Genomic DNA, 26,597 nt, shown 5'->3' with positions numbered 1-26,597 from the left:
GATCATTAGAGACTTCTGAAGACAAAGCTGTTAGTAAACTTTATCTTCTGTTAAACATTCTTCTTATGATATACAGGATAAGGCTTAGCAAGAAGCCTCACATAGAGCTTTCTTTTTATTCATTCGTGGGATGTGGGCATCACTGGCTAGGCCAGCATTTATTGCCCATCCCTAATTGCCCTTGTTCAGAGGGCATTTAAGTCACATGTAGGCCAGAGCAGGTACGGACAGCAATTTTCCTTCCCTTCCCTAAAGGACATTAGTGAACCAGGTGGGTTTTTACAACAATCGACAATGGTTTCATGGTCATCATCAGACTTTTAATTCTAGATTTATATTGAATTCAAATTCTACCATGGCGGGATTCAAACCCAGGTCCCCAGAGCATCACCCTGGGTTACTAGCCCAGCAATAATACCGCTATGCCATTGCCTCTCAGTATACTTTCTCCATGTCAGGCGGGGCGTGCGGGAGTGGGCGGGTGGGGGCGGTCGTGGACCTGATCACAGCTGGCGATCGGGACCACGCCGCCATTTTACACGGACGGGCCAATTGAGGCCCACCCAGCGTGTTTGGCGACTCCTGGGGACGGTGGGGGTGGGCGGGCGGAGGCGGATCGGCAATCGCCACTGGGTCCACTGGCGACCTGGCAGTTTGTTTGAAGGCCAAGCTGCAGCCGCTCCAAGGCTGCTGTACATGGCCAGAGGTCGGGGCCAAGGCACATCGAGGCTGGCCATGCAGGGAGGTCGAAAGGGTGGTCACTTTGCGCCCAGGTTTTCAGACGAGTGTCTTGCTGCCCTCCTCGAGGAGGTGGCAACATGGCGGGAGGTGCTTGTCCCCCAGGATGGGAGGAGGAGGCTCCCCCACTTGACCAAGCATGCATGGGAGGAGGTAGCAGAGGTCATGAGCTCCCACGACGTAGTGCGGCGCTCATGGACCCACCATTGCAAACGCTTCAATGACCCACTGCACATGGGAAGGGTAAGTAGCATGTTGGCATCGTTCAATTCACCCACCATGTAAGCTTCTCCCCCACTGGCGTCCCACCCATGTCTGAGTGGCCTGAGTGAAATGAGTCATTGATGGCATGTGTCCTTAGCTTGCCGTCCCAGCAGATATTCACTATGCATTCGTCAGCCTGAGAGGGTTGTGATGAGATGGGTTCTGCACCCGCAGCATGTGGTGGACTGACACCCACATGACTGTGGTGGGGGCAACCTGGAGGATCTGCACCCAGGCGTAGTGCTGCAACTTCAGGACATGTGGAAGTCAGGGTGATGACATGGTGGGAGGGGACATTCAAGGTGGCGTGGCACAGATGGATCTGCTGCCTCTGCGCTCCACGTCATTGCGCCTCCTTGCAACAGCAGGTACAACTGTGTGCTTCCAACTGTGGTGAAGGGACCATGTGGCCAAGTGGGGTCAAGAGATGGAGGGGAAGGACACACCTGGCATATTTGTGTGAGTGTTGGCCAGCAGCGGGGGAAGGATGCACTTCATCCCTGCAATGAGCAACTGGGTTTGGGGTGGACTGGCTGCCAGGAGATTAATGGTACAAGAATCACTTATCAATGCTATTTTTTCATTTCCAGGAGAAGAATTCTCATAACAACACCGAGCGGGTGATGACCGGCGGTGGGCAGCCAGATTTTGCTGCTTAGCCGTTTTGAGCAGGAGGCCCTCGACCTGGAGAGGCGCCACGCACCGAGGTCCACTGGAGCCGGAGAGGCTGGGGTTCCAGGGGCAGGTGTGTGTGGCCAGCACTCATGTCACCAGTAGTCTCCCAACATCCATGGCAGTGCTGATTGTTGAGTGAGTGATGTAACCAACATGGCTTGCCCATTGCGTGTGGAATGATTCGGGGGACAGGCATGTACATTGACATTGCCCAAAGGCTAACTGATCGAATTTGCTTACTCTTCTTTTCAGCATCAGCGGCGCAGGGCCGGGACGCGGAGCAGCAGAGGCACCCCACCGACACCTGAGGGGCATGAAGTTGCACCACCAGAAACATCACAAGATCTCTGCCAGGCAGGCACCAGCGCAGATACTGGCACCTTGGTGGGCATCATGTCTTTGGCTAGTGTCCCGGGTCACAGTGGTGAGGGCACTTCACAGTCGCTGGAGGAGCTGGCGGAGACAGTGCCGATGGCGCCCGGAGTCGGAGGACTGCAGAGGACCAGGCACATGCTCAGTCCATCGCTAATGATGAGCCTCTGGAGTTGTTGATGCAGCCAACTGATGAGATGCAGCCGGGTGTGTGGGACCATCTGGTGGAGATACATGAGGCTGTGCTTAGCTTGGTGTCAGTGGTGGAGGAGTCTACGCGGACCATAGCCGATGCATTGAGCGCCATGCTTCCTCCATGGAGAGAGTTGTGACTCAAATGGATAGGCAGCTCCAGGGATAGGATGAGGGGTTCCTGGGGTTGCGATCAAACCTGCAATCCTTTAGGGGCATTGACCTCATGTGGTCAGTGCCCGTGTGAGTGATGGTTTGGGAACCAGGTATCTCGCCTTGGTGCCCATCCATCTACGGTGAGCAGGGAGGGCCGAACAGACCTCACGTTGGCAGAGCAGCTGCCTGGCGTCTCTGCTCACACCTCTCAGGATGCTCCAGATGAGGGCGGCAGCTCCTCCGCCCCTCTGCCAGTGACTGCGGCACCCAATGGGGCTGTGACAACTGGGGAGATGCCAGCTGCGGAGCTGGCAGCTCCCTTCCAGGCGGGGCCAGCACAGGCTCAACGGGCCAGAGGACGTCCGCCAAGGTCATCGAGGCCAACAGGACATTAGAGAGAGCAGGCTGTCTCAGATGCCAGTGCCAGTGAAGGGGCACCACAAAGACGTAGCACCTGCAAATGTAAAATGAAGGCACCTTAGGCACACCCCGGGTTCATCACTAGTGGCTTTTTGTTGGCCCCACTATGAGTTTCTTCTGATTGTGTGTGAAGTGCAACACCATTTTACTTCTATTATGTCAAGAGACTTTTGTTACAACATTAAATTTGTCATCTAAAATGGCTGGGGGTGCCTCTTTTCTTGGGCAGGTGCATGGATTCCTGAGATTTGATGAGTGATTTCTGTGTCATGGACATTTATTGACTGGGCCCATCCTCAATGCTCCTATCCTGACAGATTTTGCACTAAGGCTTCCAGGATAGAGGCTGCAGCCCAGGCTTGTGTTCGAGATCCATATGTGCTGAGCTAGCTAACGGTTCCTTGGATTAGAGTGTCCCGATGTCCCTGCGTCCCTGGAATATGCCCGGGTCAACGTGTGCCCCCTCATCATTTCCCTGTGTGTTCTCATCCTTGGACTCACTGCTGGACTCATCGTGTTCAGCCGCAGCCACTCCGTCTACATCTTCTTCACCCACTGTGTCCCCCCTTTGCAGCGCAAGATTGTGGAGAGCGCAGCATGTAACCACGATCAGCGGCACACGATCTGGGGGGTACTGGAGTGCACCCCCGGAATGGTCCAGGCATCTGATATGCATTTTGAGAAGATGGCTCTCTCCACCATAGTCCTTGTGGAGGCGTGACTTTGATTATACCGCTGCTCAGCTTCTGTTCTTGGATAGCGGAGAGGCGTCATGAGCCACCTTCTGAGGGGATAGCCCTTGTCACCTGGGAGTGTCTGAGGATGTAAGTGTCGTGGGAGCTGCCTGGGTACCTTGCGCAGACTTGTAGAATCAGCATCCTGTGATCACACACTATCTGCACATTCATGGAGTGGAAGCCCTTCCTGTTGACGAAGGCACCGGGCTCACTTGCTGGCGCCTTGATGGCCACATGTGTGCAGTCTATAGCACCCTGGACGCGGGGGAAGCCAGCAATGGCAGCGAAGCCTCTGGCTCGCTGTGTCTGGCTGGCCTCGTCCCAACGGTAGTGGATGAAGGTCAATGCATACCTGAGCAGAGCATTTGTGACCTGCTTGACACAAGTGTGGACAGCTGATTGGGAGACACCGCAGAGATCACCCACTGACTCTTGGAAAGAGCTGGAGGCATAGAAGTTGAGGGCAGCTGTGACCTTTAGAGCCGCGGGCATGGGGTGTCCACCCACACAGTTAGCTAAGATCTCTGGACCAATCATCTAACAGATACTGTTGACTGTCTCCCTTGATAGATGGAGCCTCCTTCGGCACTGCACCTCAGACATATTGAGGTAGCTGCTTCGCCTTCTATATACCCTGGCAGCAGGATAGTGCCGTCTTCTGTGGCCCCTTCCCCCTTGGACTACCTCTTGGCCCTGCATCCCTTGTGCCTGCGCCTGTCCTCCCAAATGTGGCTCCCCTGCAGGCTGAGTGTGCAGTCCTGGCCTCCTCCCCCTTCTAGCCCTCCCTTCCTCCTCAGTCGAGGTGCCTCTAGTGGAGAGATCACTTCCCATTCCCAGACTCAGGGAGGCTTCCTGAAACCTACAGGCCCCAAAACAAATCCTCACTGCAAAGTGCTGACCTGAAGGTTATGAGTCCAGTCCAAGCAGCTGCTATGCATTTGCAACTTTTCCGCCTCACACAGGCAAGTTTCACTAACTCCTGAGCAATAACTTTTAAATGTCAGGATTCACGAACTCACTGAGCCCTCTTCTCCCGCCCGTGGATTAGCTTCATGCAAATTTCTAATACCTGCTTGCCTGTTGCGCCCGTGCGACGAGCCGAAGTTCGCACGGGCACCTTAAAATCAAGGTCAATTGGTGCCTCAGGGGCCTTAAGTGGCCTGTTAATTAATGGCGGTCGCGCAACGAACATCGTCACGCGCTCACCCACCGAAATATCGTGATGGCGCGCGGTGACGTCAGGACGCGCACCCGACATCACCGCGCGTCATATTACGTGTCGGCGTGCAGGACCTGCCCCACCCACACGCCGACAGAAAAATTCTGCCCTCTGTTGTTATGTGATCTTACATCACTGATGATGTAAGCTGTCTATTTACTTATTTAACATTAATCCTTTACTCTTGGATCCTCTGGCCCTCTGAGGGAAGAGAAACTCTCTCCTTCAGTCCACCCCCTGCACTAAGGCCTCCCATGCAACATTGAAAAACCTGGGGGCAAAGCTCTCTTGACTGTTGTGCCATATCAGCCCCTTCCTGAAGTTCTTTCAATGTTGTCCAGCCACTTCCAGCCATGCTGAAGCAAGAACGCAGCTCTCCTTTAAGAGTGCAGCCTTGCTTTAAATGGCACCGGTAGTTTGAATTGTTGCTAGTTGTGGATGAATTTGGATCCCTGCTGAGGCTTGCAGACACTCAGCAGCACATTTAGCACTGGCTGGCGCAATCATGGAAATGAAGTTTGCATGCTGCCTGTATCCCTTCAATCGGGCGCAGGGTAATCACACAACGCAATCACAATTTTGCCTCTATTGTTCCATGAATAAATATTGAACTATGTGAGTGAACTCCAGAATATGAGGTTTGGGATACACGAGCAAGAACAGCACCACTGAGCCCATGAAGATATCTACAGATCTAACTATGCCAAGAGATGGGAGGGAGCTCAAGTGGAGGTGGCCAAGGTTTGGCACCTTTCATTGAGGTCTAAATCAGGGCCCCAGAGTCATTGTGAAATAAGATGAGAGATCACAAATCTCTTAGTTGTATTTTAATTATGACAATATTTTTTAAAACCACAAATAGCTAAGCTATGGCAGCTATCCATACCTTGAAATGTTCTCCAGCATCTAGCACAGACACTTTTATTGTACAAGGTATTTCTCTCTGCTTCAAGAATAGGCCTTCCCTTAACTTGGTAAGCTGATAATAACGGCTCTTTAAAATAATCAAAATGGGTGGGATTTTTCAGCCCCGACACCAGTGGGCATCATCGCAGGTGGGATGTGAAAATTTGGAGAGCCCTTGACTTTTAATGGCACTCCAAATTTTCCCATCCCAACCACAGTGTCAGGGCCGGAAATCCCAACTTAAGCTACATGACCAGCTTCTCTGTGTATCAGATTGTATTTACATTACAAGATACTAAGTGATTGGACTGAGTTAATGGATTGTCAAATTTTGCTACAAGCTGGTCACAAGATAAATTAAATTTTCTGTCTAGACGAGATTTAGCATTACAAAATCTTGAAAACTGTTCAGTTTTATCAAACTAAAATCTGACTAGATGTAAGTACAGAGATGTATAATTTATCTAAACCAAATAAAAAGAAATCACATTTAAAATACCCAACTAGATTTAAGTTTAAAACTAAATTGACAAGTAATCATTTCAAACCATAAAATGTCATATGGTTAGTCATTACAATTTAAGGCTTATCTCCCATACTCTCAGAAAACATTTATTTATTTATGTATTTGTCAGAGCATTTAGACTGTCTTGGCAAAACTGCCATTTCCACATAATTAGGATGCATTGCCACGCAGTAGTTAAAAGGTTAGGTCAAATCTGCTCCATAAATAATGATTCTTTGAAAAAAACTTCCCAAGTTATGTCCATTCCTAGTTGCCTTTGAGAATGTGCTGGTGAGTTGTCTTCAAATGCTACGGTCCACATGGTGAAGGTTCTTCCATAGTGCTGCTAGTTGTTCTAGGATTTTGACCTTGTGATGATGAAGGAACAACAATACATGTCCAAGTTGGGGTCATGTACAACTTGGAGGGGAACTTGCAAATATTACAAAGTGCCTTAGAGTACAGAAAGAGCCATTTGTCCCAGCAGGTCTGTGTTGGTGTTTATGATCTACCCAACCTCTTCCCACTCCTCTACATCTAACCTCATCAACATATTCTCTGTTCATTACTCCCTTATGTGTTTACCTAGATTCTCCTTGAATACATCTATACCATTCTTATCACCTACTTCATTTATTAGTGAGTTCCATGATTTAACCATTCTCTGGGTAAAATATTTCTCTTGAATTCCCTATTGAATTTATTAGTGACTATCTTGTCTTTATGGCTCCTAGCTTTATTCTCCTCTACAAGTAGAAACATCCATGTCTACCTTATCAAACCCTTACATACTCTAGCTGACCTCTCTTAGGTCACCCCTCTCTTGTCTCTGCCTCAGTCTTTTCAAACTTTCCTAATGGGTATAATCTTTCAGTTTTGGTACAATTCTAGTAAATTCTTTTGTGCCTTTTCCATTGCTTCGATATCCTTTTTATAATATGGATACCAGAACGCTTCATAGTTCTCAAAATGTACTCCAATCAAGCTTTTGATCATGAGCGTGCAACTGCTGTCCTAAGTTTTCTAGGGGATGGAATTCTCAGATTCAAAGGGTGAGTTGCTGCTGGTCATCCTGAAGATAATACACATTGCAGCCATGGTGCACCAGTGGTAGATCATTTTATTAGACATTAACCCCTCCAGTTCTGAACTCAAGGATTCTTTGTCTATTCATGCCATATATTATAGAATAGTAAATGGCATGAAAGTTAATATATTCAAAAAAAATTGGAAAAAAATGAACATGAATGAGGGTATCAATAAATAATGAGTTTCTGTTACAGGTTTGGGGTCTGTCTTAAATTTTCCAGATGCATGCTAGTGAGCAGGCTGAGTGGCTTACGTATAGGTGAGTGCTCATATTGCCCAATATCTAACCATATGGCAGAATGAACCAAGGAATGTAACAACCCAACCCCTTGTGATTTGAACTAGCGGGATATCATGTCCCAGACACCCAAATTGCCATGGGTGCTGTTACTTAACTACAATTAATAATATAAACGTACATATATTATTTAAATATAATTTGGCATTTATATGGGGGACTGAATTACAAATTAATGCATTTAATTTCTGCCCATTAATTTCATGTCATCTAAAGATAGCACCTGATATGGAATCATTAAGCACAATACCACAGAAGATCGATTGATACTCTATTAACAATTTTTTCCTAAATATGTAACCTTTTAAAAATTATGATGGGTTCTGAGTCTTCTGGTAGGACATTTTGAGGTAGAAATTTGTGGCCGGTGGCGTTGCAAAGCAGAGGTTTTCAGATTGGTCACTTACTATATACAGCACCTGATATTTAATTCCATTAAATAACCTGTTTTGCACCACTAACTGAGATGAATTTATACCCTCCGGTATCGTGATGACCCTTTGGAAAAAAAAAATCACCAACCTCTCTCTTTGATTAAGTTTATCAAAATCTCTTTGTTTTGAAGACCTTGATTAGATTTCTCCTTGAATGTTCTAATGAAAAGAGCTCCAGTCTCTCCTCATATCTAAAGCCTCATATTCTAATACGCTCTCAACTAGTCTACCCTAAGTAAGCTTGAGCTCAACCAACTGCTGCCTGTGTCCTAATCCACATTATCCTTTTCACCCATCATGCGGTGCTCACTGAATGACATTAACTTCCATTTTGTCAACGCCAGTTTTAAAATTCCCATCCTAGTGTTCAAATCCCTTCATGGCCTCACACCTCTCTATCTATAACTTCCTCCAGATCCTCTGAGATCACTCCTCCCATTCTTGTCTCTAATGCATCCCCACATCCCCATTGGTGGCTGAGCCTTTAGCTGCTTCGATGTTAAGCTTTCCCACCTGCCGCTCTACCTCTCTTCTCTTTTTTAATACTACTCTCTAACTTGTTTTCTTCCACTAATATACTCATTAAAACCTATCTCTTTGACCAACTGTCTTAATATTTCCTTGCCTGGCTCGATGTTAAATTTTGTTTGTTAACATTTCTGTGAATTGCCTTGTAATGTTAAAGGCGCTATATGAATGTGTGTTTTGTATCATTGAGTCATTTTTACAGAGCCATTACAGCACAGAAGGAGTCCAACAAAAACAGAAAATGCTGGAAGCTCTGAAGAAGAGTCATACGGACAGATGTTGTTAGACCTGCTGAGTTTTTCCAGCATTTTCTGTTTTTGTTTCAGATTTCCAGCATCAGCAGTATTTTGCTTTTATTACAGAAGGAGTCCAATTGTCCCATCAAGTCCATATTAATAAATCTCTTCTGCACCTCTCCTTGGCCATGGCATACCCCTAAATTGAGGCATCCAACATTCTTATTGGAGGCTATCGAATACCTTGCATATGATTAGCATTGACTTTTGCGCTTTATGCCATAGTTTATAAAGTGAAGGATACCATATGCTTTCTCATAATTTTGAAGTATCCGAGACTTCAAGCCTTTGATTTTCTACTCATTTTAATGTTTACTATTTACTGTATATTTTCTCTCTTTATTCTTATTCCCAAAAATCATATCATATTTCTCCCCATTAAATTTGGCCCAACATCTATCTGTTCAATCTCTGAGAACCTATCTCTATTCTCTGGAAGACACTTCATAGTTCTCTGCAGTTTAACCACACTTCCTATTTTGTGTCATCTAAGAAGGGAAAGAAATTGGCAGGAAAAGATAGAAACAAAAAGAAAATAGGAGAAAGCAGTAAAACAGAGTGATGAATAGAATGCTAAGCACACTCTTTCCAACATCTAAAAATAATACAATCCTAGGTTGGTCAAATCTCATGTGATGCCCCTTCCCTAGAAGCAGATGACAAAACAGCAGGGACAATAGTTGTGGTAAATAACAATAAACAAAACCTAATGATAATGAAGAAAATTTAATTGTGTAAACTTGCAATTAATTTCAATTGCAAAACTTGATACTTCATTTTGAATACTAGTTAGATTGTGTTAAAAGGTGTAAAAGCACAATTTATACTACTCAGTCTTCACTCATCTTATGGGGAATCGTGAAGCATTTTAGCTGTATAGCCATAACAATTTGAATAATTTCACCAATTTAGTTGTGTATGTCTAATAATTATGGTTTTCTTAAATGTTGGACTGTACCTTTAAGAATAGTCCTTTGATGTAAGATCATATGAGCTGTGTAAACCAATGTGTTAGCAGCGTGGCTATTTCCACAGTCAGTGCAGAGCGAGAGATGGAGTTGAAAGCACACGTGTAGTTGCTGCTGGCTGTATTGTAAATACACCTAATGTTTCTACTTAGAATTGATCTGCAGACAACTTTCTATTACAAATAGGTGACAAGGCCATACTACAACAAACTGGCGACAAGGATAAATCAGGGTAAATCAAGATTAATCGGAATCAATACTGTACCTCATCCAGCAATTGTGAGTATCAACGTCCATTTAAAATAACAGATGATATACTCACCCAAAATGCCACAATTTGATAGAATAGATCCCTTTGAGCCAGTCACAGATAATTGGTCTTAGTACTTGAACGCCTCGCGTTCTTCTTTCAAGCGAACAAAATCAAGGGGAAAGAGAAAAGGCGAGAGATCCTCTTGAGTACTCGTGGGAGCAAAACCTACAGTTTGATTCAAAGTTTGATGGCACCCAGTGGCCCAGATTCGAAGAATTTCGGAGAACTGGTGGACCTTGTGAAGGGACATTTTCAACGCAAGCCCTCGGTCATGATGCAGAGGTTCCTGTTCAATTCACGAAATAGAGCCCCGGTTGAGACAATTGCTAGCTATGTGGCAAATTTGAAGCAACTAACGGAATATTGCAAGTTTGGTGACACTCTGAAATACATGCTCAGAGATTGTTTAGTTTATGGTGTGAAAGAAGAGACCATTCGGAGAAGATTGCTGGCTGAAGTGAATCTGGGTTTTAAGAAGGTGCTAAAAGAGCGCCGGCAATGGAAAGCGCTGTAAGGGATTCACGAGCAATACAAGGGGTGCAAAATGGCGCTGTATTCTAAATCGGGCGGGAACAGTCAACTGAAAGTGGCACAAAAAAGTGAGACTCTGCTGCAAAGCAGGAAACAGCCCTCACTAAATGAAAAATAAGAAGAAATAATTTAGCAGCTAAATCGAAGAGCAACTTTAATCGATGTGGAACAATCAATCTTTTAGCGATTGACAGTTTAAAAAAGTAGAATGTTACTTTTGTCACAGAAGTGGACCTATAATGAGACAGTGCAAAGAGAGATTTAAACAGGTTTGCAAAGAACAGGAGAAACCCAATGAAACCTACAGTGTAGAAGAGCCTGAAACAACAAATTTTGACATCTATTTATTGTTTAACATGAAGGTTGAGAAGACAGAGCCAATATTTCTTACAAGTGAACGGCAAACCAGTAAAAATGGAAGTAGACATGGGAGCTTCCACCACTGTAATTGGAGAACAGACTTCCAGATATTTAAATAATAGTAAGCATCAATTAAATTTTGAACCAACATCTGCCAAGTTGAAAACGTACACAGGCGAAGAAATCCAAATAAAAGGTACCAGCAGTGTAACTGTCCATTATAGAAACCAATCAGCACATCTACCAGTGATGGTATTGAGAGGCAGAGGACCAAGCCTTATAGGGTGAAGCTGGTTAAGGGAAATCAACCTTGATTGGCCAGTGAGATTTCAAAAGGAAGCTGGAAGAGTTAATGTATTGAAAAAGGAACAAGGCAAAGTATGGCAGAAAGAGCCTGGAGACTTCAAGGACCGCAACAGGATGAAAAAGAAGTGTGTAAGGACTCAACAACCTGAAGAAATGCAGTCTATCTCAAACAAAAACATGGAAGAACAACAGAAGAAACTAAAGGAGACCGCGCTGAATGACAGAGTTCAAGCCGAAGTGAGTAACCTTTTCAAGAAAAATGAAAACCTGTTGAAAAACCTTCACAAATGACAAGATTCCCTCAGGTCAAAGTCTGTGCCTCTGGAACAGCACAAAGAGAAACAGAAAGAATTCAGCACCTCCCCGAACAAACTGAAGAACCAGTTGGCGGTGAAGACACATCAATGTTCAAGTTTCCAGGAGGCAGCCAACAAATACAAAAATGAAACAGAAGCGCTGAAGAATCAGCTAAATGAAGTCAAAGAGGCTTTGAAAACTAAAATCAGAGAGCTTTCCAAGAGGCGGGCAGATAATGAAGCTTTGGGAGACTCAGCTACTGAACTAAGACAAACTGACATTGTACCTGAGAGAAGTCCAGCTGACAGTGAACTCAAAATGAAGTGTGAGACTAAACCCTGTGGTAGAAGGAAGAAGACAAAAAAGAAGGAGGTTCTGAAAAGACAATAAAATCATGGCTGGTAGCATCTATAAACACTCGAAGGAGGCAATAAACAAATTATCAAACTGTGCCTACTTTGATATTATTCCAGTCCCTCACAATGGTTTGCTGGATGATGATGCTGGAGATAAAATCAAAGAGGTACAAGTTACTTCCAAGGCCTTATCTGGAAAGAATTCTAGATGCTATAGATAAATATGAAGAAGTTAATGGGTGATTCGTTGGGACGCTAAGCTTGCACACTTTTTCACTGCAGGATGACCCCCCACATGACGACAGGAGCAACACATGCAGAATTGTTGAGATGCTGTCTTAGGACAAGATTGAGCCTAATATTTCCAAATTTGGAGGGTAAGGTGGAAAAGAGTCAAGGAAACTAAAAAGCTGCGCATGACTTGCATAGTCATGAGCGACAATTTACTGTTGGAGAAGCAGTATATGTAAAGAATTTCGGTGGAGGACTGAAGCGGTTACTGGATAAAGTAAGTTCAATGACTGGACCATTATCATACCATGTAGAAGTGGAAGGCCGGATCACCCATTAGCATATGGGCCAGTAAAGAAAAAAATAGACACCACAACAATTTATGGCTCCAGCTGTAACCATTACTGAACCAGTGTTTCCTGTTGAAGATGCTCAACCAAGGACTGACATGTCTGATGTCTCTATCAGAGTAGAATACACTGGACTGCAAGTGCCCACTGAGGTACCTGATGTTCATGCAGTTCCAGAGAATGTGGATCCTGAAAAAGAATTGGAAGTCGTGGAGCTAGGATGTTCCACACGAATCAGGAAACCACCTGAAAGACTGAACTTGTAAATTTCATGACCTGTGTAAATACTATAATGTCATGAGATAAATATACTTATAAATATAATATGTACAGCAAAGTTAAAGGGGGAAGAATGTAGTAATTATGGTTTTGTTAAATTTTGGACTGTGCCTTTAAGAATGGTCCTGTGATGTAAGATCACATGATCTATGTAAACCAATATGTTAGCGGTCATACAGTCAATGTAGAGATAGAGATGGAGTTGAAAACACACGTGTAGTTGCTGCTGGCTGTTTTGTAAATAAACCTAATGTTTCCACTTAGAAAGTTGTCTGCAGATCAACTCTATTACAAATAGGTGACAAGGCCACACTTCAACAGTATGATTTGCACCAAGATCAAAGCAACAGACTGGAATTTAATATAACAGAGACTACTGGATGTGATTTGTAGGTTAACACTTGTGAAAAGCAGTGCTGTCAAATTTCAAATATTTCAAATTAAAAATACTGACTGAAGCAGCACTCATGCTACCATTACAGATAAAGTATGTTGTTATCTCCTATTAATTAGTTTTTGTATTTCTTTAGTGTGGTGATGAAACTAGAAAGTAAACCATAGTTGCATAGTTTGTGAAGCTGAGAAAGCAGCTGTCGATTTACATAAACAAACCCCTGTTCAAATAACCTAGCATTTAATCTTCCATCCAGTGCTCTTGTGTGTTCTGTGAAAAATAAAACTTTATTTTAATATTAATATCCATATAAATGCGATTGAAATTAAATTGCCCATTATTATCCAATTTTTCTTGTGGATGGGAAAGGGAGAGGAAATGTGCTGTGCCCACATCTGGATTAAATAACATGAACAATGAAGGCTAGGCCCATTCTGGCCATTGAGGATGTGAATTGTTAAGGCTTGAACTACTGGATTTTGGATTATTGGAATTATTTCTGTTGCAATTTTGTTTTCAGGCTTTTTCTGAAGACAAGTTCCTCTTTAGCTGTTTACTTGGATGAGGGAAGACAGGATGCGAGGAAAAAAATCTAAGGCAAATTAAGTCTCATCAAAAGTGGACTGCCCGAAGCTGCCCTATCAGTACAGATGTGTGTGTAAACCCAAGCAAAACCTACCTGGGAATGTCAGAGGACAACTCTGCTTGAAGGATCTGCTAGGCCAGCAGCAATGGAGCTGTTCTGCCTGCTACAATCTGATCTGCACACAACCTCCTCCAGGAACAAGCACTGCCATTGGCAGTCAGTCACCACACTTTATGCGTTGTTGCAAGCTTCTACAGCAAGTACCAATAAACCAAATGTGCTCAAATACATCCGGAGTTGTTAACCAGGCCAAATCTCTTCATCACAACTTCTGTTGAAAAGTGGAAACAGAATGAGAAGGCACTGAAATTTGCAGATTTATAGGTTTTATTCAAGATTTTCAAAAATGTAGGACATTATTGATGGTGCCCACGTAGCCATCATGCCCCAACTTATAGTACCACTGCCTTTGTGTATGGGGGTTTACTTCATGGATTTATAACAGATCAGTGATTGGGCAGGTAAATGTTCACTTCCAAGGCAGCAGTCAGGATTCCTTCATTTTAATACAATTTGACCATAAGACCATAAGACATAGGAGCAGAAATTAAGCCATTCGGCCCATCGAGTCTGCTCCGCCATTCAATCATGGCTGATAAGTTTCGCAATCCCATTCTCCCGCCTTCTCCCCGTAACCTTTGATCCCCTTACCAGTCAAGAACCTATCTATCTCGGTCTTAAATACACTCAATGACCTGGCCTCCACAGCCTTCTGTGGCAATGAATTCCTTGAATCAATGAATTTGCTGTGGCTGGATTATTTAAAGGAGAAGGCAAGCTGGAAGGATGGCTCTAGTTGCTACCTTTTTCAGCCCTGACTCATGGCACCCTTGTAGCAGTAAAAAAAAACAGGTGAGTTAAGATACAAAGTGGCAGATGCCCTGTTTGCATTAGTGTAAAAGGTTTCATGGCTTTATTTTGAAGAAGACCAAGGGAATTATCCCCAGTGCCCTGGTCAATATTTATCCCTCAATCAATATCACAAAAACACAGATTATCTGGTCATTATCAAGTTGCTATTTGTGGGAGTTTGCTGTGTGAAAATTGGCTGCTGTGTTACCTTCATAACAACAGTGACTACACTTCAAAAGTACTTCATTGGTTGTAAAGCACTTTGAGATGTCTGTTGGTCATGAAAGACATATATATATATATATATATATATATATATACATATATTATATGCAAGTCTTTATTTTACTTTACTGACAAGGACGATCAAAATAAAACTCCTTCTTGCCATTACAAAATGTCTTGAGCTACCAGGTTTGTGAGTTCTTCAATCCTTACTGTCAGTATACGAGAGTTGCACCTCGATGAGGGCTGCATATGCATTTGCTTTTCCCTGGTTGTTCCACATGCCACTTGCAATTGGATCCTCCCTTCAGTCTCGCCCATCTAAGTCAAGCCTTATGTCTTTGGTTTCTTTTAGCATAGGGATTCCCCTTTTTGTTTCTCAACATGTTGATAGCAACATGATGTTGAGCAATTTGGCCGAAATATTTTCCAATGTTTGTGTTGTTCTTTCTAAAAAATGGCTTATAATGCTTGAAAAAGTCAAGCCAAAAGACCTGGGCCCCCTTGACTAGACCTATGAGACCTGGTTGAGGAAGAGGCAATAGAACTGCTGGAGGACACACAGAATTAAAGCTGTTTGGGATAGAGAAATAGGCAGTTGCATGCACCTATAAGATTGTTTTGCCAATGTGTTGTTTTACTTTCTGCTGTTGAAGCATAGCTAGACTTTCTTCAAGAAAATTTTTGGTAGTCTTTCTTCTGCAACTCATAACTCTCTGCTTTCCCATACAAAACTTGCTCAATTTATAAACATGATTTTTTTTCAGTACATCAGATCTTGATGCTGCTGCTGCTCTGCCCACTATCAATCCATACATTTCTCACCCTCTATCAGGTTCAATCAGTACACAGATGGCAGTATGGGCTTCAATATAATATTCAGCAGGTATAATGGACATCTGTACAGGTATGATGAGGAGTCTTGTGGCACAGTGGGTAGCGTCCCTGCTTCTGAGCCAGAAGCTCTGGGTTCGGGTCCCACCCAGGATTTGATAGCCAAAGAGGGTGAGTTCATAATGTGGCCAAACAGATTGAAAATCAACTTGCACATCCTATCCACTCATGCCAATGGCTGGCGGCAAGAACAGGAGAGATTTCTGGTCAGCCATGTAATGGAAAGAATGTTGGAGCCTCCACCATCACTATCCAAAGCTCCAGATTACAACACACACGTAAAAGTGCATGCAGCCACAGGAAATCAGACTCTCTGAATGATCTGTAAGACGCATACACATATAGGGTGAGCCATGGAAATAACAGGCAGACAGCATTACCTAGTAGGCACTCAAAGATTTGCCTTACTGAGTGAATTAGAGCAGACATCTGAGATATCCAGACTACGGTGCATTGGTCACATTTTAAGCAAATGGATGCTCTGTTTAGGTAGTTAAAGAAATCAATGTTGCACTCAAGGCCATCTTGGGCACCATCTATCTTTAATCTATACCCATAGCCCTAAGAGTTAATCACCTTCACTTAACCAGTCTGACCTTTGTTAAAGAACATTGTGAGATCACAAAGGGAAATGTATTCAATTTCTCTAATTTCCAGAAATGTCATAGTTGCTAAGCACTGACCATGTCAGATAAGCCATATATAATCTGTCAGTAGTCCTTACAAACATGAGAAGGAAATGCTAAAGGAAAGGATCTGTATTAATAATTACTTACAACTACATTCTTAATTTTATTTCTCCATTGATTCTTCTAAATTATTTAATTTCATACTGGGAAAAATGTGCATCTTGATTAAATTCAACAAGAGCAACATGATGGTGCTATCTATCACATCTTTACTTATCAAATCTATATAGATACTATCTGTACGATTGATGGGTTTTCTGCTAGTTTCCAGTATACAAAAAATGAACTGGATTTTGTCGGCCAGACAGGGGTCTCATCCAGCAATCGGAGAACTGGAGGCCCAGCGGTAGTTACAGGCACTTAAGTGGCCAGGATTCAGGACCCCGGTAATGGAAGTCCCACCCACTGAGAGCTGTGGACCAATCAGAGGCTGCCTGCTCTCCATTGCTTGACAACGCCACCAGGAGCAGCTCCAGAGGTTTAGGATCGTCAGGAACCCCAAGCCAAAGGTGAGTAAGGGTGGGATATGGGGATTATTGGGTTGTGGCCGCAGCAGGGGTGGTCAGGGAGTTTGGAGGAAAGGAAAAGGGCGTGGCTTTCAGCAACTCACACCCCCCCCACTTCCCAATGCTAGTCCTTCAATTTGGCGCAATGTGCCTGAGAACGAGGTAACTGCTCCAAACCCACGCCCCACCAGGAGAAGCCACTGGCAAACCAACAGGGTTTGCTGGGTGGCCTTGGAGAGGCACGGGAAAGCCGTGCTCCCATCATGCCTGAGCCACCACTGAATTGCGGCAAACTCAGGGATAATGGGTGCCAATTGGTTCATGAATGAGCCTAATTGACATCTCACTGCCTGCTGGGAACCCCGTGTTGGCCCCTTCTGCCCTCTGACTTGACTGGAGAAGTTTTGCTGCCACCAGGAGATTGATGCGGAGGCCTCTCCCATGATGAAATGGTCCCAGCCACCATGGTTCCCATTGCAGTGGGATGCAGTAAATCCAGCCCAATGTTTCTGTTAAGCAGTTAGTAGACTCATTTAACCTTGTGCACAGCACTGCTGAAGAATGTTTATCTGATAATAAAAATCAAAAGCCTGCAGCTATATTCTATCAACCTTTATACATAATTCGGATTTTCCATTATTGCATTGGGAGCATTAATGCCTGCTTTCAGGCTACAATAACTAATAGTTCTAAAGCAAAAAAAAATAAAGTGAGCGACTAAGATTGCTAAGTTTAGACATGTCGGCTTTTGGGCAGAATCGTCCCAGAATTGCACTAAGTGCAGTACCAGGCATGAAATCTACATTTTACCGGCTGGCCACAATGGCAGGTTTTTGTGCCGTATCATCTGCTTCCTACCTCATTAATTATGCAGCCACAAAAAATACACCGGCTCACTGGCGGGCAGCCTCTGAATCGCCAACCATGCTGTGACCACACCGTTTCCTCACTCCAGGTGCCATATCTAAATTGTAGCTGCACACACAGTTCTCAACGCTTGCAGCTCAGGACTGCTCCAGTGAAAACATGGCCTTGAAAGCCAAGGAGAGTTCAGTGATCTATCACTGGAATGCCTTTTGGAGGCCCGCCATAATGTCCACCACCCCTGCTCTGGCCACAGGAGGTCCAGCAATCTCAACACTCCGGCTTGGGAGGTGGTGGCAGCGGTGATCCAGTGCAGAAAGAGGATGGATGATCTCATCTGTGCCGCCAGGGTAAGGCAACCATCTCATCACTCTAAACTCACACACTCACAAGCCCAGCACACATTCACTGGCATCTCACTCACTGCCAGCTCAAGGAACATCACCACTCACTTTCTCACACACACCCTCACATCTCCATCTGGCCTTATCCACTCTGGAAACTGCATCCTCAGCCCTCACTATCTTGAGGCCACTTGCACGGATCAACATGTGCCCCCACACACACCCTGGGATACCCCCTCTTCCCCAGTACAGCCCTCACCCTGAATCCTCTTCCCTTTCTTGAGGGCACTTGTCCCCCTTCCCGAAACAAATTGTAGCCCTACAGCCATTGAAAAACCATCCCCCACCTTATGGCTGGTTTGGTAGTTAGAGTCCTGTCCATGAGCCCCCCTAAAAGTGATGTGGTGCTGCCTGCAAAGCCTGGCACCGATGACCGTGAGTGCTGCCCGAAGCAAGGTAGGCAAAGAAACCTCGAAGCCCCAAGCGAAGTGCAGTCCGCAAGGTGAACGTTGCTTATGTATAGTTGTGAAACACGTCGGCCTGGGCCTGGATGATCCAGCATGGGGGGGGCAGGGGGAGGGGGGGTGGGGGATGATCCCAGCGAGCAGGGCTTATAATGAGAGATGTTAAGGTATTGAAACCAAGTTCCTGACTTGTGACGGCAGGAAATGCGGCCTGCTATTGTCGGGTGGAGCGGACGATCACAAAGTGTTTTACGATGACGTTAAACTGATTTTTGTGATCTCCTGATATTTTCCCTTCCCGCCCGCTATGACACCAGCTGCAAATGGTAACGGACAATTCCACCGTTTGTAATTACAAAGGAAAAGTGTATTGCTTCAAATCAGTTTCTACCAATAAATTTTTTTTAGGATAGTGAATGTATAAAAATTGATTTCCAAAATTCTTCTCTGAAGATAAACAGAAAAATTCCCAATGTTTTCTTGATAAAAATGTGAGTATGCCTGGAGATGCATATATATATTGCATCAGTGATACAAATATAAGGCAAAAAAAAAGTTGCATTTTAAGCTTCACATTACTGGAGAAAACAAAAGAAAAGTGGATGCAAATCACAGTTTAAACCAAGGCAGTAGAATATAATTGGGTATTGTGTTTGAAAAGAAGCTTCATAGGACACTATGGTTTGCCAGTATAGGAAACAAATCCAATCCCTTGAAAAAAGGTATAAAAGATAGAATACATCGGAAACCTGCACTGCAGTCCAAGGAAGAATACCCTACTAACTGGCAGAAAGAGATAAGATGTATATAATATATATCTCGAGGGAGACCCCAACTAATCATTGGGAGAAGAGTATACAACTACAGGAGCCAACCACTTCTGGTGTTTGAATGACCAAAGTTAATAGCATATTTGAGCTAGATATTGGCAAAGTGTTTATTTGGTGAAAGTAAAGTAACAGATTTGAGCATTCTGATGCTAGTTATCAATGAAGAGTTGAAATGTTGGGAGTTAAGTAAAAAAGCAACTTTTAAAAAAAAATATTTTCTCTTTTTTTAACCTGTTAAATCTGTAATCATTTTGTGTAACCAATTTTATTTTCTTGTAACCGCTTAAAATCTGTGCCCGTCTTAAATCTGCAATCATGGGTACAAGTTAACACCATTAAGCCTAACAGCCTTTTGAGTGGGTCAATTTGATCACTTGTGATTAGTAGCTTATAAGACTTCTAAGTGAGATGTTTTATAAAAGGTAGAAACTCCCACACAAGTATGCATATCATACCCTGTTGGTGCCATGCTCTTGTCATAATGGTGATGTATGCACACGTGTAGAGCAATTTTCAGCAGAAAGTAACCAAAGGCTGTGCAGTGTTTATTATAAAGGGTTCTATGTCAACTTTAAGACAATGGTGGTCTCTAGAAATAGGGAAGGGTAGCCACCAGTGACAACAAGACAGCTTTCAAGGAGCTCTAGAAAAACTGAGGTCAGTAAGTCCAACTGGTACCTTGGATTATGTGCTGTGCAATGGCTACCATGAGCCCAACCATCAGGAGTAAGAGTGTACCACTGAGCCTGATGCGCCAGATTCATTCACAATTTCTTTGATATTGAAGCAACCCATGCCAACCCACAGCAGAACCTTGGACAATGACAATGGTCTAGCTGACAATTGGCACAGACCATTGTTTCCACATAACTGACAGTTAATAACTTTTGGAAACAACACCAACGACTTGCTCTTGACTTCAATGGCACCACTGTCAATAAGTTTCCGCCATCAAGATTTATTCGTTCATGGGATGTGCACTTCGCTGGCTAGGCCAGCATAGACTGCCCATCCCTAATTGCCCTTGAGAAGGTGATGAGCTGTCTTCTTGAACTATGGCAGTCCACGTGTTGTAGGAACACCCGTGGTACTATTAGGAAGGGAGCTCCAGGATTGTGACCCAGTAACATGATATAGTTCCAAGTCAGGATGGTGTGTGGTTTTGAAGGGAATGTACAGGTGGTGATGTTCCCATGCATCTGCTGCCCTTGACCTTCTAGGTGGAAGAGATCACAGGTTTGGAAGGTGGTGTTGAAGAAGCCTTGGCGAGTTGCTGCAGTGCATCTTGTAGATGTTACAACTTGCTGCCACTGTGAATGTTTAAGGTGGCGGATAGGGTGCTGATCAAGCTGGCTGCTTTGTCCTGGATGGTGATGAGCTTCTTGTGTACTGGTGGAGCTGCACTCATACAGGCAAGTGGAGGGTTTTCATTACACTCCTGACTTGAGCCTTGTAGATAATGGACAGGCTTTGGAGAATTAGGAGATGTGTTGCTATAATTTTTTAAAATTCATTCATGAGATGTGGGCTTCACTGCCTGGGTCAGAATTTATTGTCCATCGCTAGTTGTTCTTGAGAAGCTGGTGATGAGCTGCCTTTTTGAACCGCTGCAGTCCATGTGGTGTAGATACACCCACAGTGCTACTGGGGATGAAGTCCCAGGATTTTTACCCAGTGACAGTGCAGGAATGGTGATATATTTCCAAATCAGGATGGTGAATGACTTGGAAGGGAATGTCCAGGTGGTGGTGTTCCCATCTGTCTGCTGCCCTTGTCCTTCTAGATGGTAGTGTTCGTGGGTTAGGAAGGTGCTCTCGAAGGAGCCTTGGTGAATTCCTGCAGTGCATCTTGTAGATGGTGCACACTGCTGCTACAATGTGTCAGTGGTGGAGGGAGTGAATGTTTGTGGATGGGGTGCCAATCAAGTGGGCTGCTTTGGCCTGGACAGTGTCAAGCTTCTTGAGGGTTGTGGGAGCTGCACTCATCCAGGCAAGTGGGCAGTATTCCATCACACTCCTGACTTGTACCTTGTAGATGGTGGAGGCTTTGGAGAGTCAGGAGGTGAGTTACTTGTCGCATGATTCCTAGCCTCTGACCTGCTGTTGTAGCCACAATATTTATATGGCTAGTCCAGTTCAGTTTCCGGTCAATGGTAACCCCCAGGATGTTGGGGGTTCAGTAATGGCAATGCCATTGACCATCAATGGGCGGTGGTTGGATTCTCTCTTGTTGGAAATGGTCATTGCCTGACACCTGTGAGGCATAAATGTTACTTGCCATTTGTCAGCCCAAGCCTGGATATTGTCTAGGTCTTGCTGCATTTGGACAGGGACTGCTTCAGTATCTGAGGAGCTGCGAATGGTGCTGAACATTGTGCAATCATCAGCGAACATCCCCATTTCTGACCTTATGATGGAAGAAAAGCCATTGATGAAGCAGCTGAAGATTGTTGGGCCGAGGACACTACCCTGAGGAACTCCTGCAGTGATGTCCTAGAGCTAAGCTGATTGACCTCCAACAACCACAACCATCTTCCTTTGTGCTAGGTATGACTCCAGCTAGCGGAGAGTTTTCCCCCTAATTCCCATTGACTCCAGTTCTGCCAGGGCTCCTTGATGCCACACTCAGTCAAATGCTGCCTTGATTTCAAGGGCAGTCACTTTCACCTCACCTTGCGAGTTCAGCTCTTTTGTCCATGTTTGAACCAAGGCTGTAATGAGGTCAGGAGCTGAGTGGCCCTGGCGGAACCCAAACTGAGTGTCAGTGAGCAGGTTATTGCTAAGCAAGTGCCACTTGATAGCACTATTGATGAACTCTTCCCATTACTTTACTGATGATCAAGAGTAGACTGATGGGGCGGTAATTGGCCGGGTTGGGTTTTTCCTGCTTTTTGTGTACAGGACATACCCAGGAAATTTTCCACATAGCCAGGTAGATGTACAGGAACAGCTTGGCTAGGGGCACGGCAAGTTCTGGAGCACAAGTCTTCAGTATTATTGCTCTAATATTGTCATGGCCCACAGCCTTTGCAGTGTCCAGCGCCTTCAATCATTTCTTGATATCACATGGAATGAATTGAATTGGCTGAAAACTGGCACCTGTGATGCTGGGGAGCTTCAGAAGAGGCCGAGATGGATCATCCACTCGGAACTTCTGGCTGAAGATTGTAGCAAATGCTTCAGCCTTATCTTTTGCATTGATGTGTTGGGCTCTTCCATCGTTGAGGATGGGGATATTTGTGGAGCCTCCTACTCCAGTGAGTTATTTAATTGTCCACCACCATTCACAACTGGATGTGACAGGACTGCAGGGCTTAGATCTCATCCATTGGTTATGGGGTCCCTTAGCCCTGTCTATCACTTGCTGCTTAGCTGTTTGGCATGCAAGTAGTCCTGTGTTATAACTTCACCAGGTTGACACCTCAATTTTTAGGTATGTCTGGTGTTGCTTATTAATGGTGTTATTAATGGAGAGCCTTTGCAATGAGTGAAGTGCTCACAGGCAAACTTGATCCTTTCTCACCTGATGTCCAAACTCACTTTTCTAGGAGTCATTGGATAAAGATTAGGAACTTGAATTCTGCTCATTTTTTTCCTTCCGAACACAGGATTACTGAGGTCCCCTCCTATAGCCAATTCAGCTAAGATATGCTAACTCATTACAAACCCATGATTGAATCTGGAATCTTCCACACCTAACATGCTTTTTTGATTCAGCGCACAAACTAGAGAAAAAAAAATAAAGGGAACAAAATATGAATCCATTAACTTTTGTTAATTTATCAAAAAAATAGTATAATGCTTTTACAGTATAATTAAGAATTTATACAGGTAGGAACACAGGAACAAAAGTTGGTGTATTTAGTCCCTCAAGCCTGTTCTAATGAGATCAAGGCTGATCATTGAGACAGCACCAGTATAAAAAACGGATGTATCTTTGTATTCCTCACTCTAAATAACTCCCACCAGCTCATACTAATCCAAAGTTATGCGAACATTCTCAATTTCAGCAGTGTGAGAGTTAATATAATAACAACTTATATTTATATAGTGCCTTTAACATAATAAAATATCCCAAGGTGCCTCACATGAGCATTACAAAGCAAAATATGACACCATGCCACAAAAGGAGATGTTCGGTCTGATGATCAAAAACCTGGTCAGAAGTAAGCTTTAAGGATCTGTCTTGATGGAGGAAAGTGAGGTAGAGAGGTGGAGAGGAATAGGGAGGGTATTCCACACTTTATTCCAGGCAACTGAAGGCAGCCCACCAATGGTGGAGCAATTAAAGTCAGAGATGCTGAAGGGCCATAATTAGAAGAGGCAGGTACCTCACAGGGTTGTGGGACTGGAGTTGGATTACATGGGTAGGGAAGGACAAGGGCATGGAAGGATATAATAAGGATGAAAAGTTTATAATCAATACATTGCTTGACTGGGAGCCAATGTAGATCAATAAGTGCAGGGGTGATGGGTAAACAAAACTTGGTCTTAGTTCCGACATGGGCAGCAGAGTTTTGGATCACCTCAAGTTTACAGAAGGCAGAATGTGGGAGAACAGCCAGGAGTGCGTTATAATAGTCTAGAGGAAAAAAGTCATGTCCCCAATAATTGGTTGATTCAAACGCTGAAGCTGTTAAAACCTTGGACGTGATTTTCCAGCCCCATCATGGCAGGACCCGTCGTGGGAGATTCTGCAGGCCAGACAAAAGTCCATTGGCTTTTCACAGGACCGGACGATTCCTGCAGCGGGTGGGACTGGAAAATCCTGCCCCTTGTATTCCATTTCTGCATCTCTTTCTTCCAATAGCAAAACAATTACCCCAAGGTAGGGTTGCTGCAAATTCAGACTCACAGGATATCATTTAAAGTCCATCGGCCTGTTATCACTGTGTGTCAATAGAATTGTTTTAAACCTGTGACCTCTGGCTACTGATCCACTTGCGAGAGGAAATACTTTCTCCCTACTTGCTCATTTAAAACACCTCATAATTTTCAATTCCTCTATTAGATCTCCCTTAAACCTTCTCTGCTCTAAGGGAAACGATCCCAGCTTTTCCAATATTGCCATACAACTGAATACCCTCATACTCGGTATCACCCAGTATACTTCCTCTGTACTTTCTCCAAGGACTTGACATCATTCCTAAAATATGATGCCTACAATTGTACACAATCCCCAGCCGTGGCCTACCCAGTGATTTGTAAACGTTTAGCATGATTTTCTTGTTTTTGCATTCAATGTCCCTATTAACAAAGCCAAGTATCCCTTATGCATTCTTAAATGCCTTATCACTTCCTCCACCATCTTCAAGGATTTGTGAATATTCCCCCCTCTTTGACACCTTTGTTCTTGCACCACCTCAAAATAGTTCATTATCTTGCCTTTCCAGGTTGTTTCCCTCAAGTTCACCAAGAAATTCACCAAGGCTCCTTCGACAGCATCTTCCAAACCCACAACCACTACCATCTAGAAGGACGAGGGCAGCAGATAGATGGGAACACCACCACCTGGAAGTTCCCCTCCAAGTCACTCATGATCCAGACTTGGAAATATATCGCCGTTCCTTCACTGTCGCTGGGTCAAAATCCTGGAACTCCCTTCCTAACAGCACTGTAGGTGCACCTACACCACATGGACAGCAGCGGTTCAAGAAGGCAGCTCACCACCACCTTCGCAAGAGCTACTAGGGGTGGGCAAAAAATGCTAGCCCAGCCAGCAAAGCCCACATCCCGTGAATGAATAAAAGGTACATTACTTCACTTACCCACAGATCAAATTGTATTGACATGTGTTTTTGCCCATTTCACCAGTCTTTTTAGGTCTTCCTGAAGTCTGCTGCTACCCTGTTCACTATTTATCATGTTACCAAATTTGATACCATCAGCAAACTTCAAAATTATACTTCCTGTACCCAATTCCAGGTTGGATTATATGACAAAAAAAGTAATGGCCCTTGTACCACTCCCATGGGCTCCTTGCAAACTTCCCTTCAGTTAGAAAGACATCCATTCACCGCTATTCCATGACTCCTATCCCTCAGCCAATTACATACACAAGTTACTATTTAATACCATGTCCTTTTATTTTCCAAATAAATCTGTTATGTGATACTTTATCAAATGTCTTTTGAAAGTTCATATGCACACCTGTTCTATTGCTTCATCAAAGAAATCACTCAGGTTAGTCAGTCATGATTTGCTTTTAACATATCGGTGCTGTCTATCTTTTATTAAACTATGCTTTCCAAGTCAAAATTAAGTTTGTTTTTGTCAATGGTCTCTTGTAGTTTTCCCACTACTGATGTTAGAATGATTGGCCTGCAGATACGGTTTTTTTCCTTTCCCTTTTTTGAACATTTGCAATCCTCCAGTTCTCTGGCACCACATCCAAACTGAATGAGGATTGCAAGGTTGAGGTCAGAGTTTCTTTTATCTCCACTCTGGCTTCCTTCAGAAACCTAGGATGCATCCCAACAAGTAAGGGCAGAATTGTCCCAGATTTGCACTAAGTGCGGTAGCGGGCGGGTAAAATGACATTTTACCCGCCGGCCGCGATGGCAGGTTTTCACGCCTTGTCATCCCAAACCCACCTCATTATTTATGCATTCCGGGAAACACATGTTTCTGTGGCGGACGGGCTCCGATTCGCCTGCCATGCCGTCACCTCGCCGCTTCATCACGCCAGGCACCACATCTAAAGTACAGCTGCACTCAGTACTTCCACCCCAGGACTGCAGCGAAGGAGACATGGTCAAGAAAAGCAAGAAGACTGCAGCCCTCGAGCACCTTTTGGACACTGTAGAGGCCCGCTGTGATGTCCTCTACCTCCACTCCGACTTGGTAGGCGATGGCAGTGGTGATCAGTGCCAATGTTACACAGAAGCGGTTGGCCATTCAATGCAGATAGAGGATGAATGATCTTATCCATGTTGCCAGGGTATGGCAATCACTCTAAACTCACACACTCAAGCCCATCACACATTCACTGGCATCTCACTCACTGCCAGCTCAAGGGACATCACTACCCATTCTCACAGACACACCCTCACATGTCCATTTGGCCTCAT

General features: G+C 44.2%; 1 long non-coding RNA gene across 1 annotated transcript; it reads left to right on the top strand.

Annotated features, from left to right (window-relative positions):
• Window positions 1–16,894: 16,894 nt before the first annotated feature.
• Window positions 16,895–25,785, top strand: LOC144689180 (uncharacterized). The gene is made up of 2 exons (XR_013578587.1): window positions 16,895–17,029; window positions 24,921–25,785. It is a non-coding gene; the product is annotated as an uncharacterized LOC144689180 (long non-coding RNA).
• Window positions 25,786–26,597: the final 812 nt, after the last annotated feature.

The sequence above is a fragment of the Cetorhinus maximus genome, chromosome 13 (genome assembly GCF_964194155.1).
Source record: "Cetorhinus maximus chromosome 13, sCetMax3.hap1.1, whole genome shotgun sequence".
Classification (NCBI taxonomy): domain Eukaryota; kingdom Metazoa; phylum Chordata; class Chondrichthyes; order Lamniformes; family Cetorhinidae; genus Cetorhinus; species Cetorhinus maximus.
The sequence above is the reverse complement of the archived record's forward strand: the minus strand, read 5'-3'. Positions and strand labels throughout refer to the sequence as shown.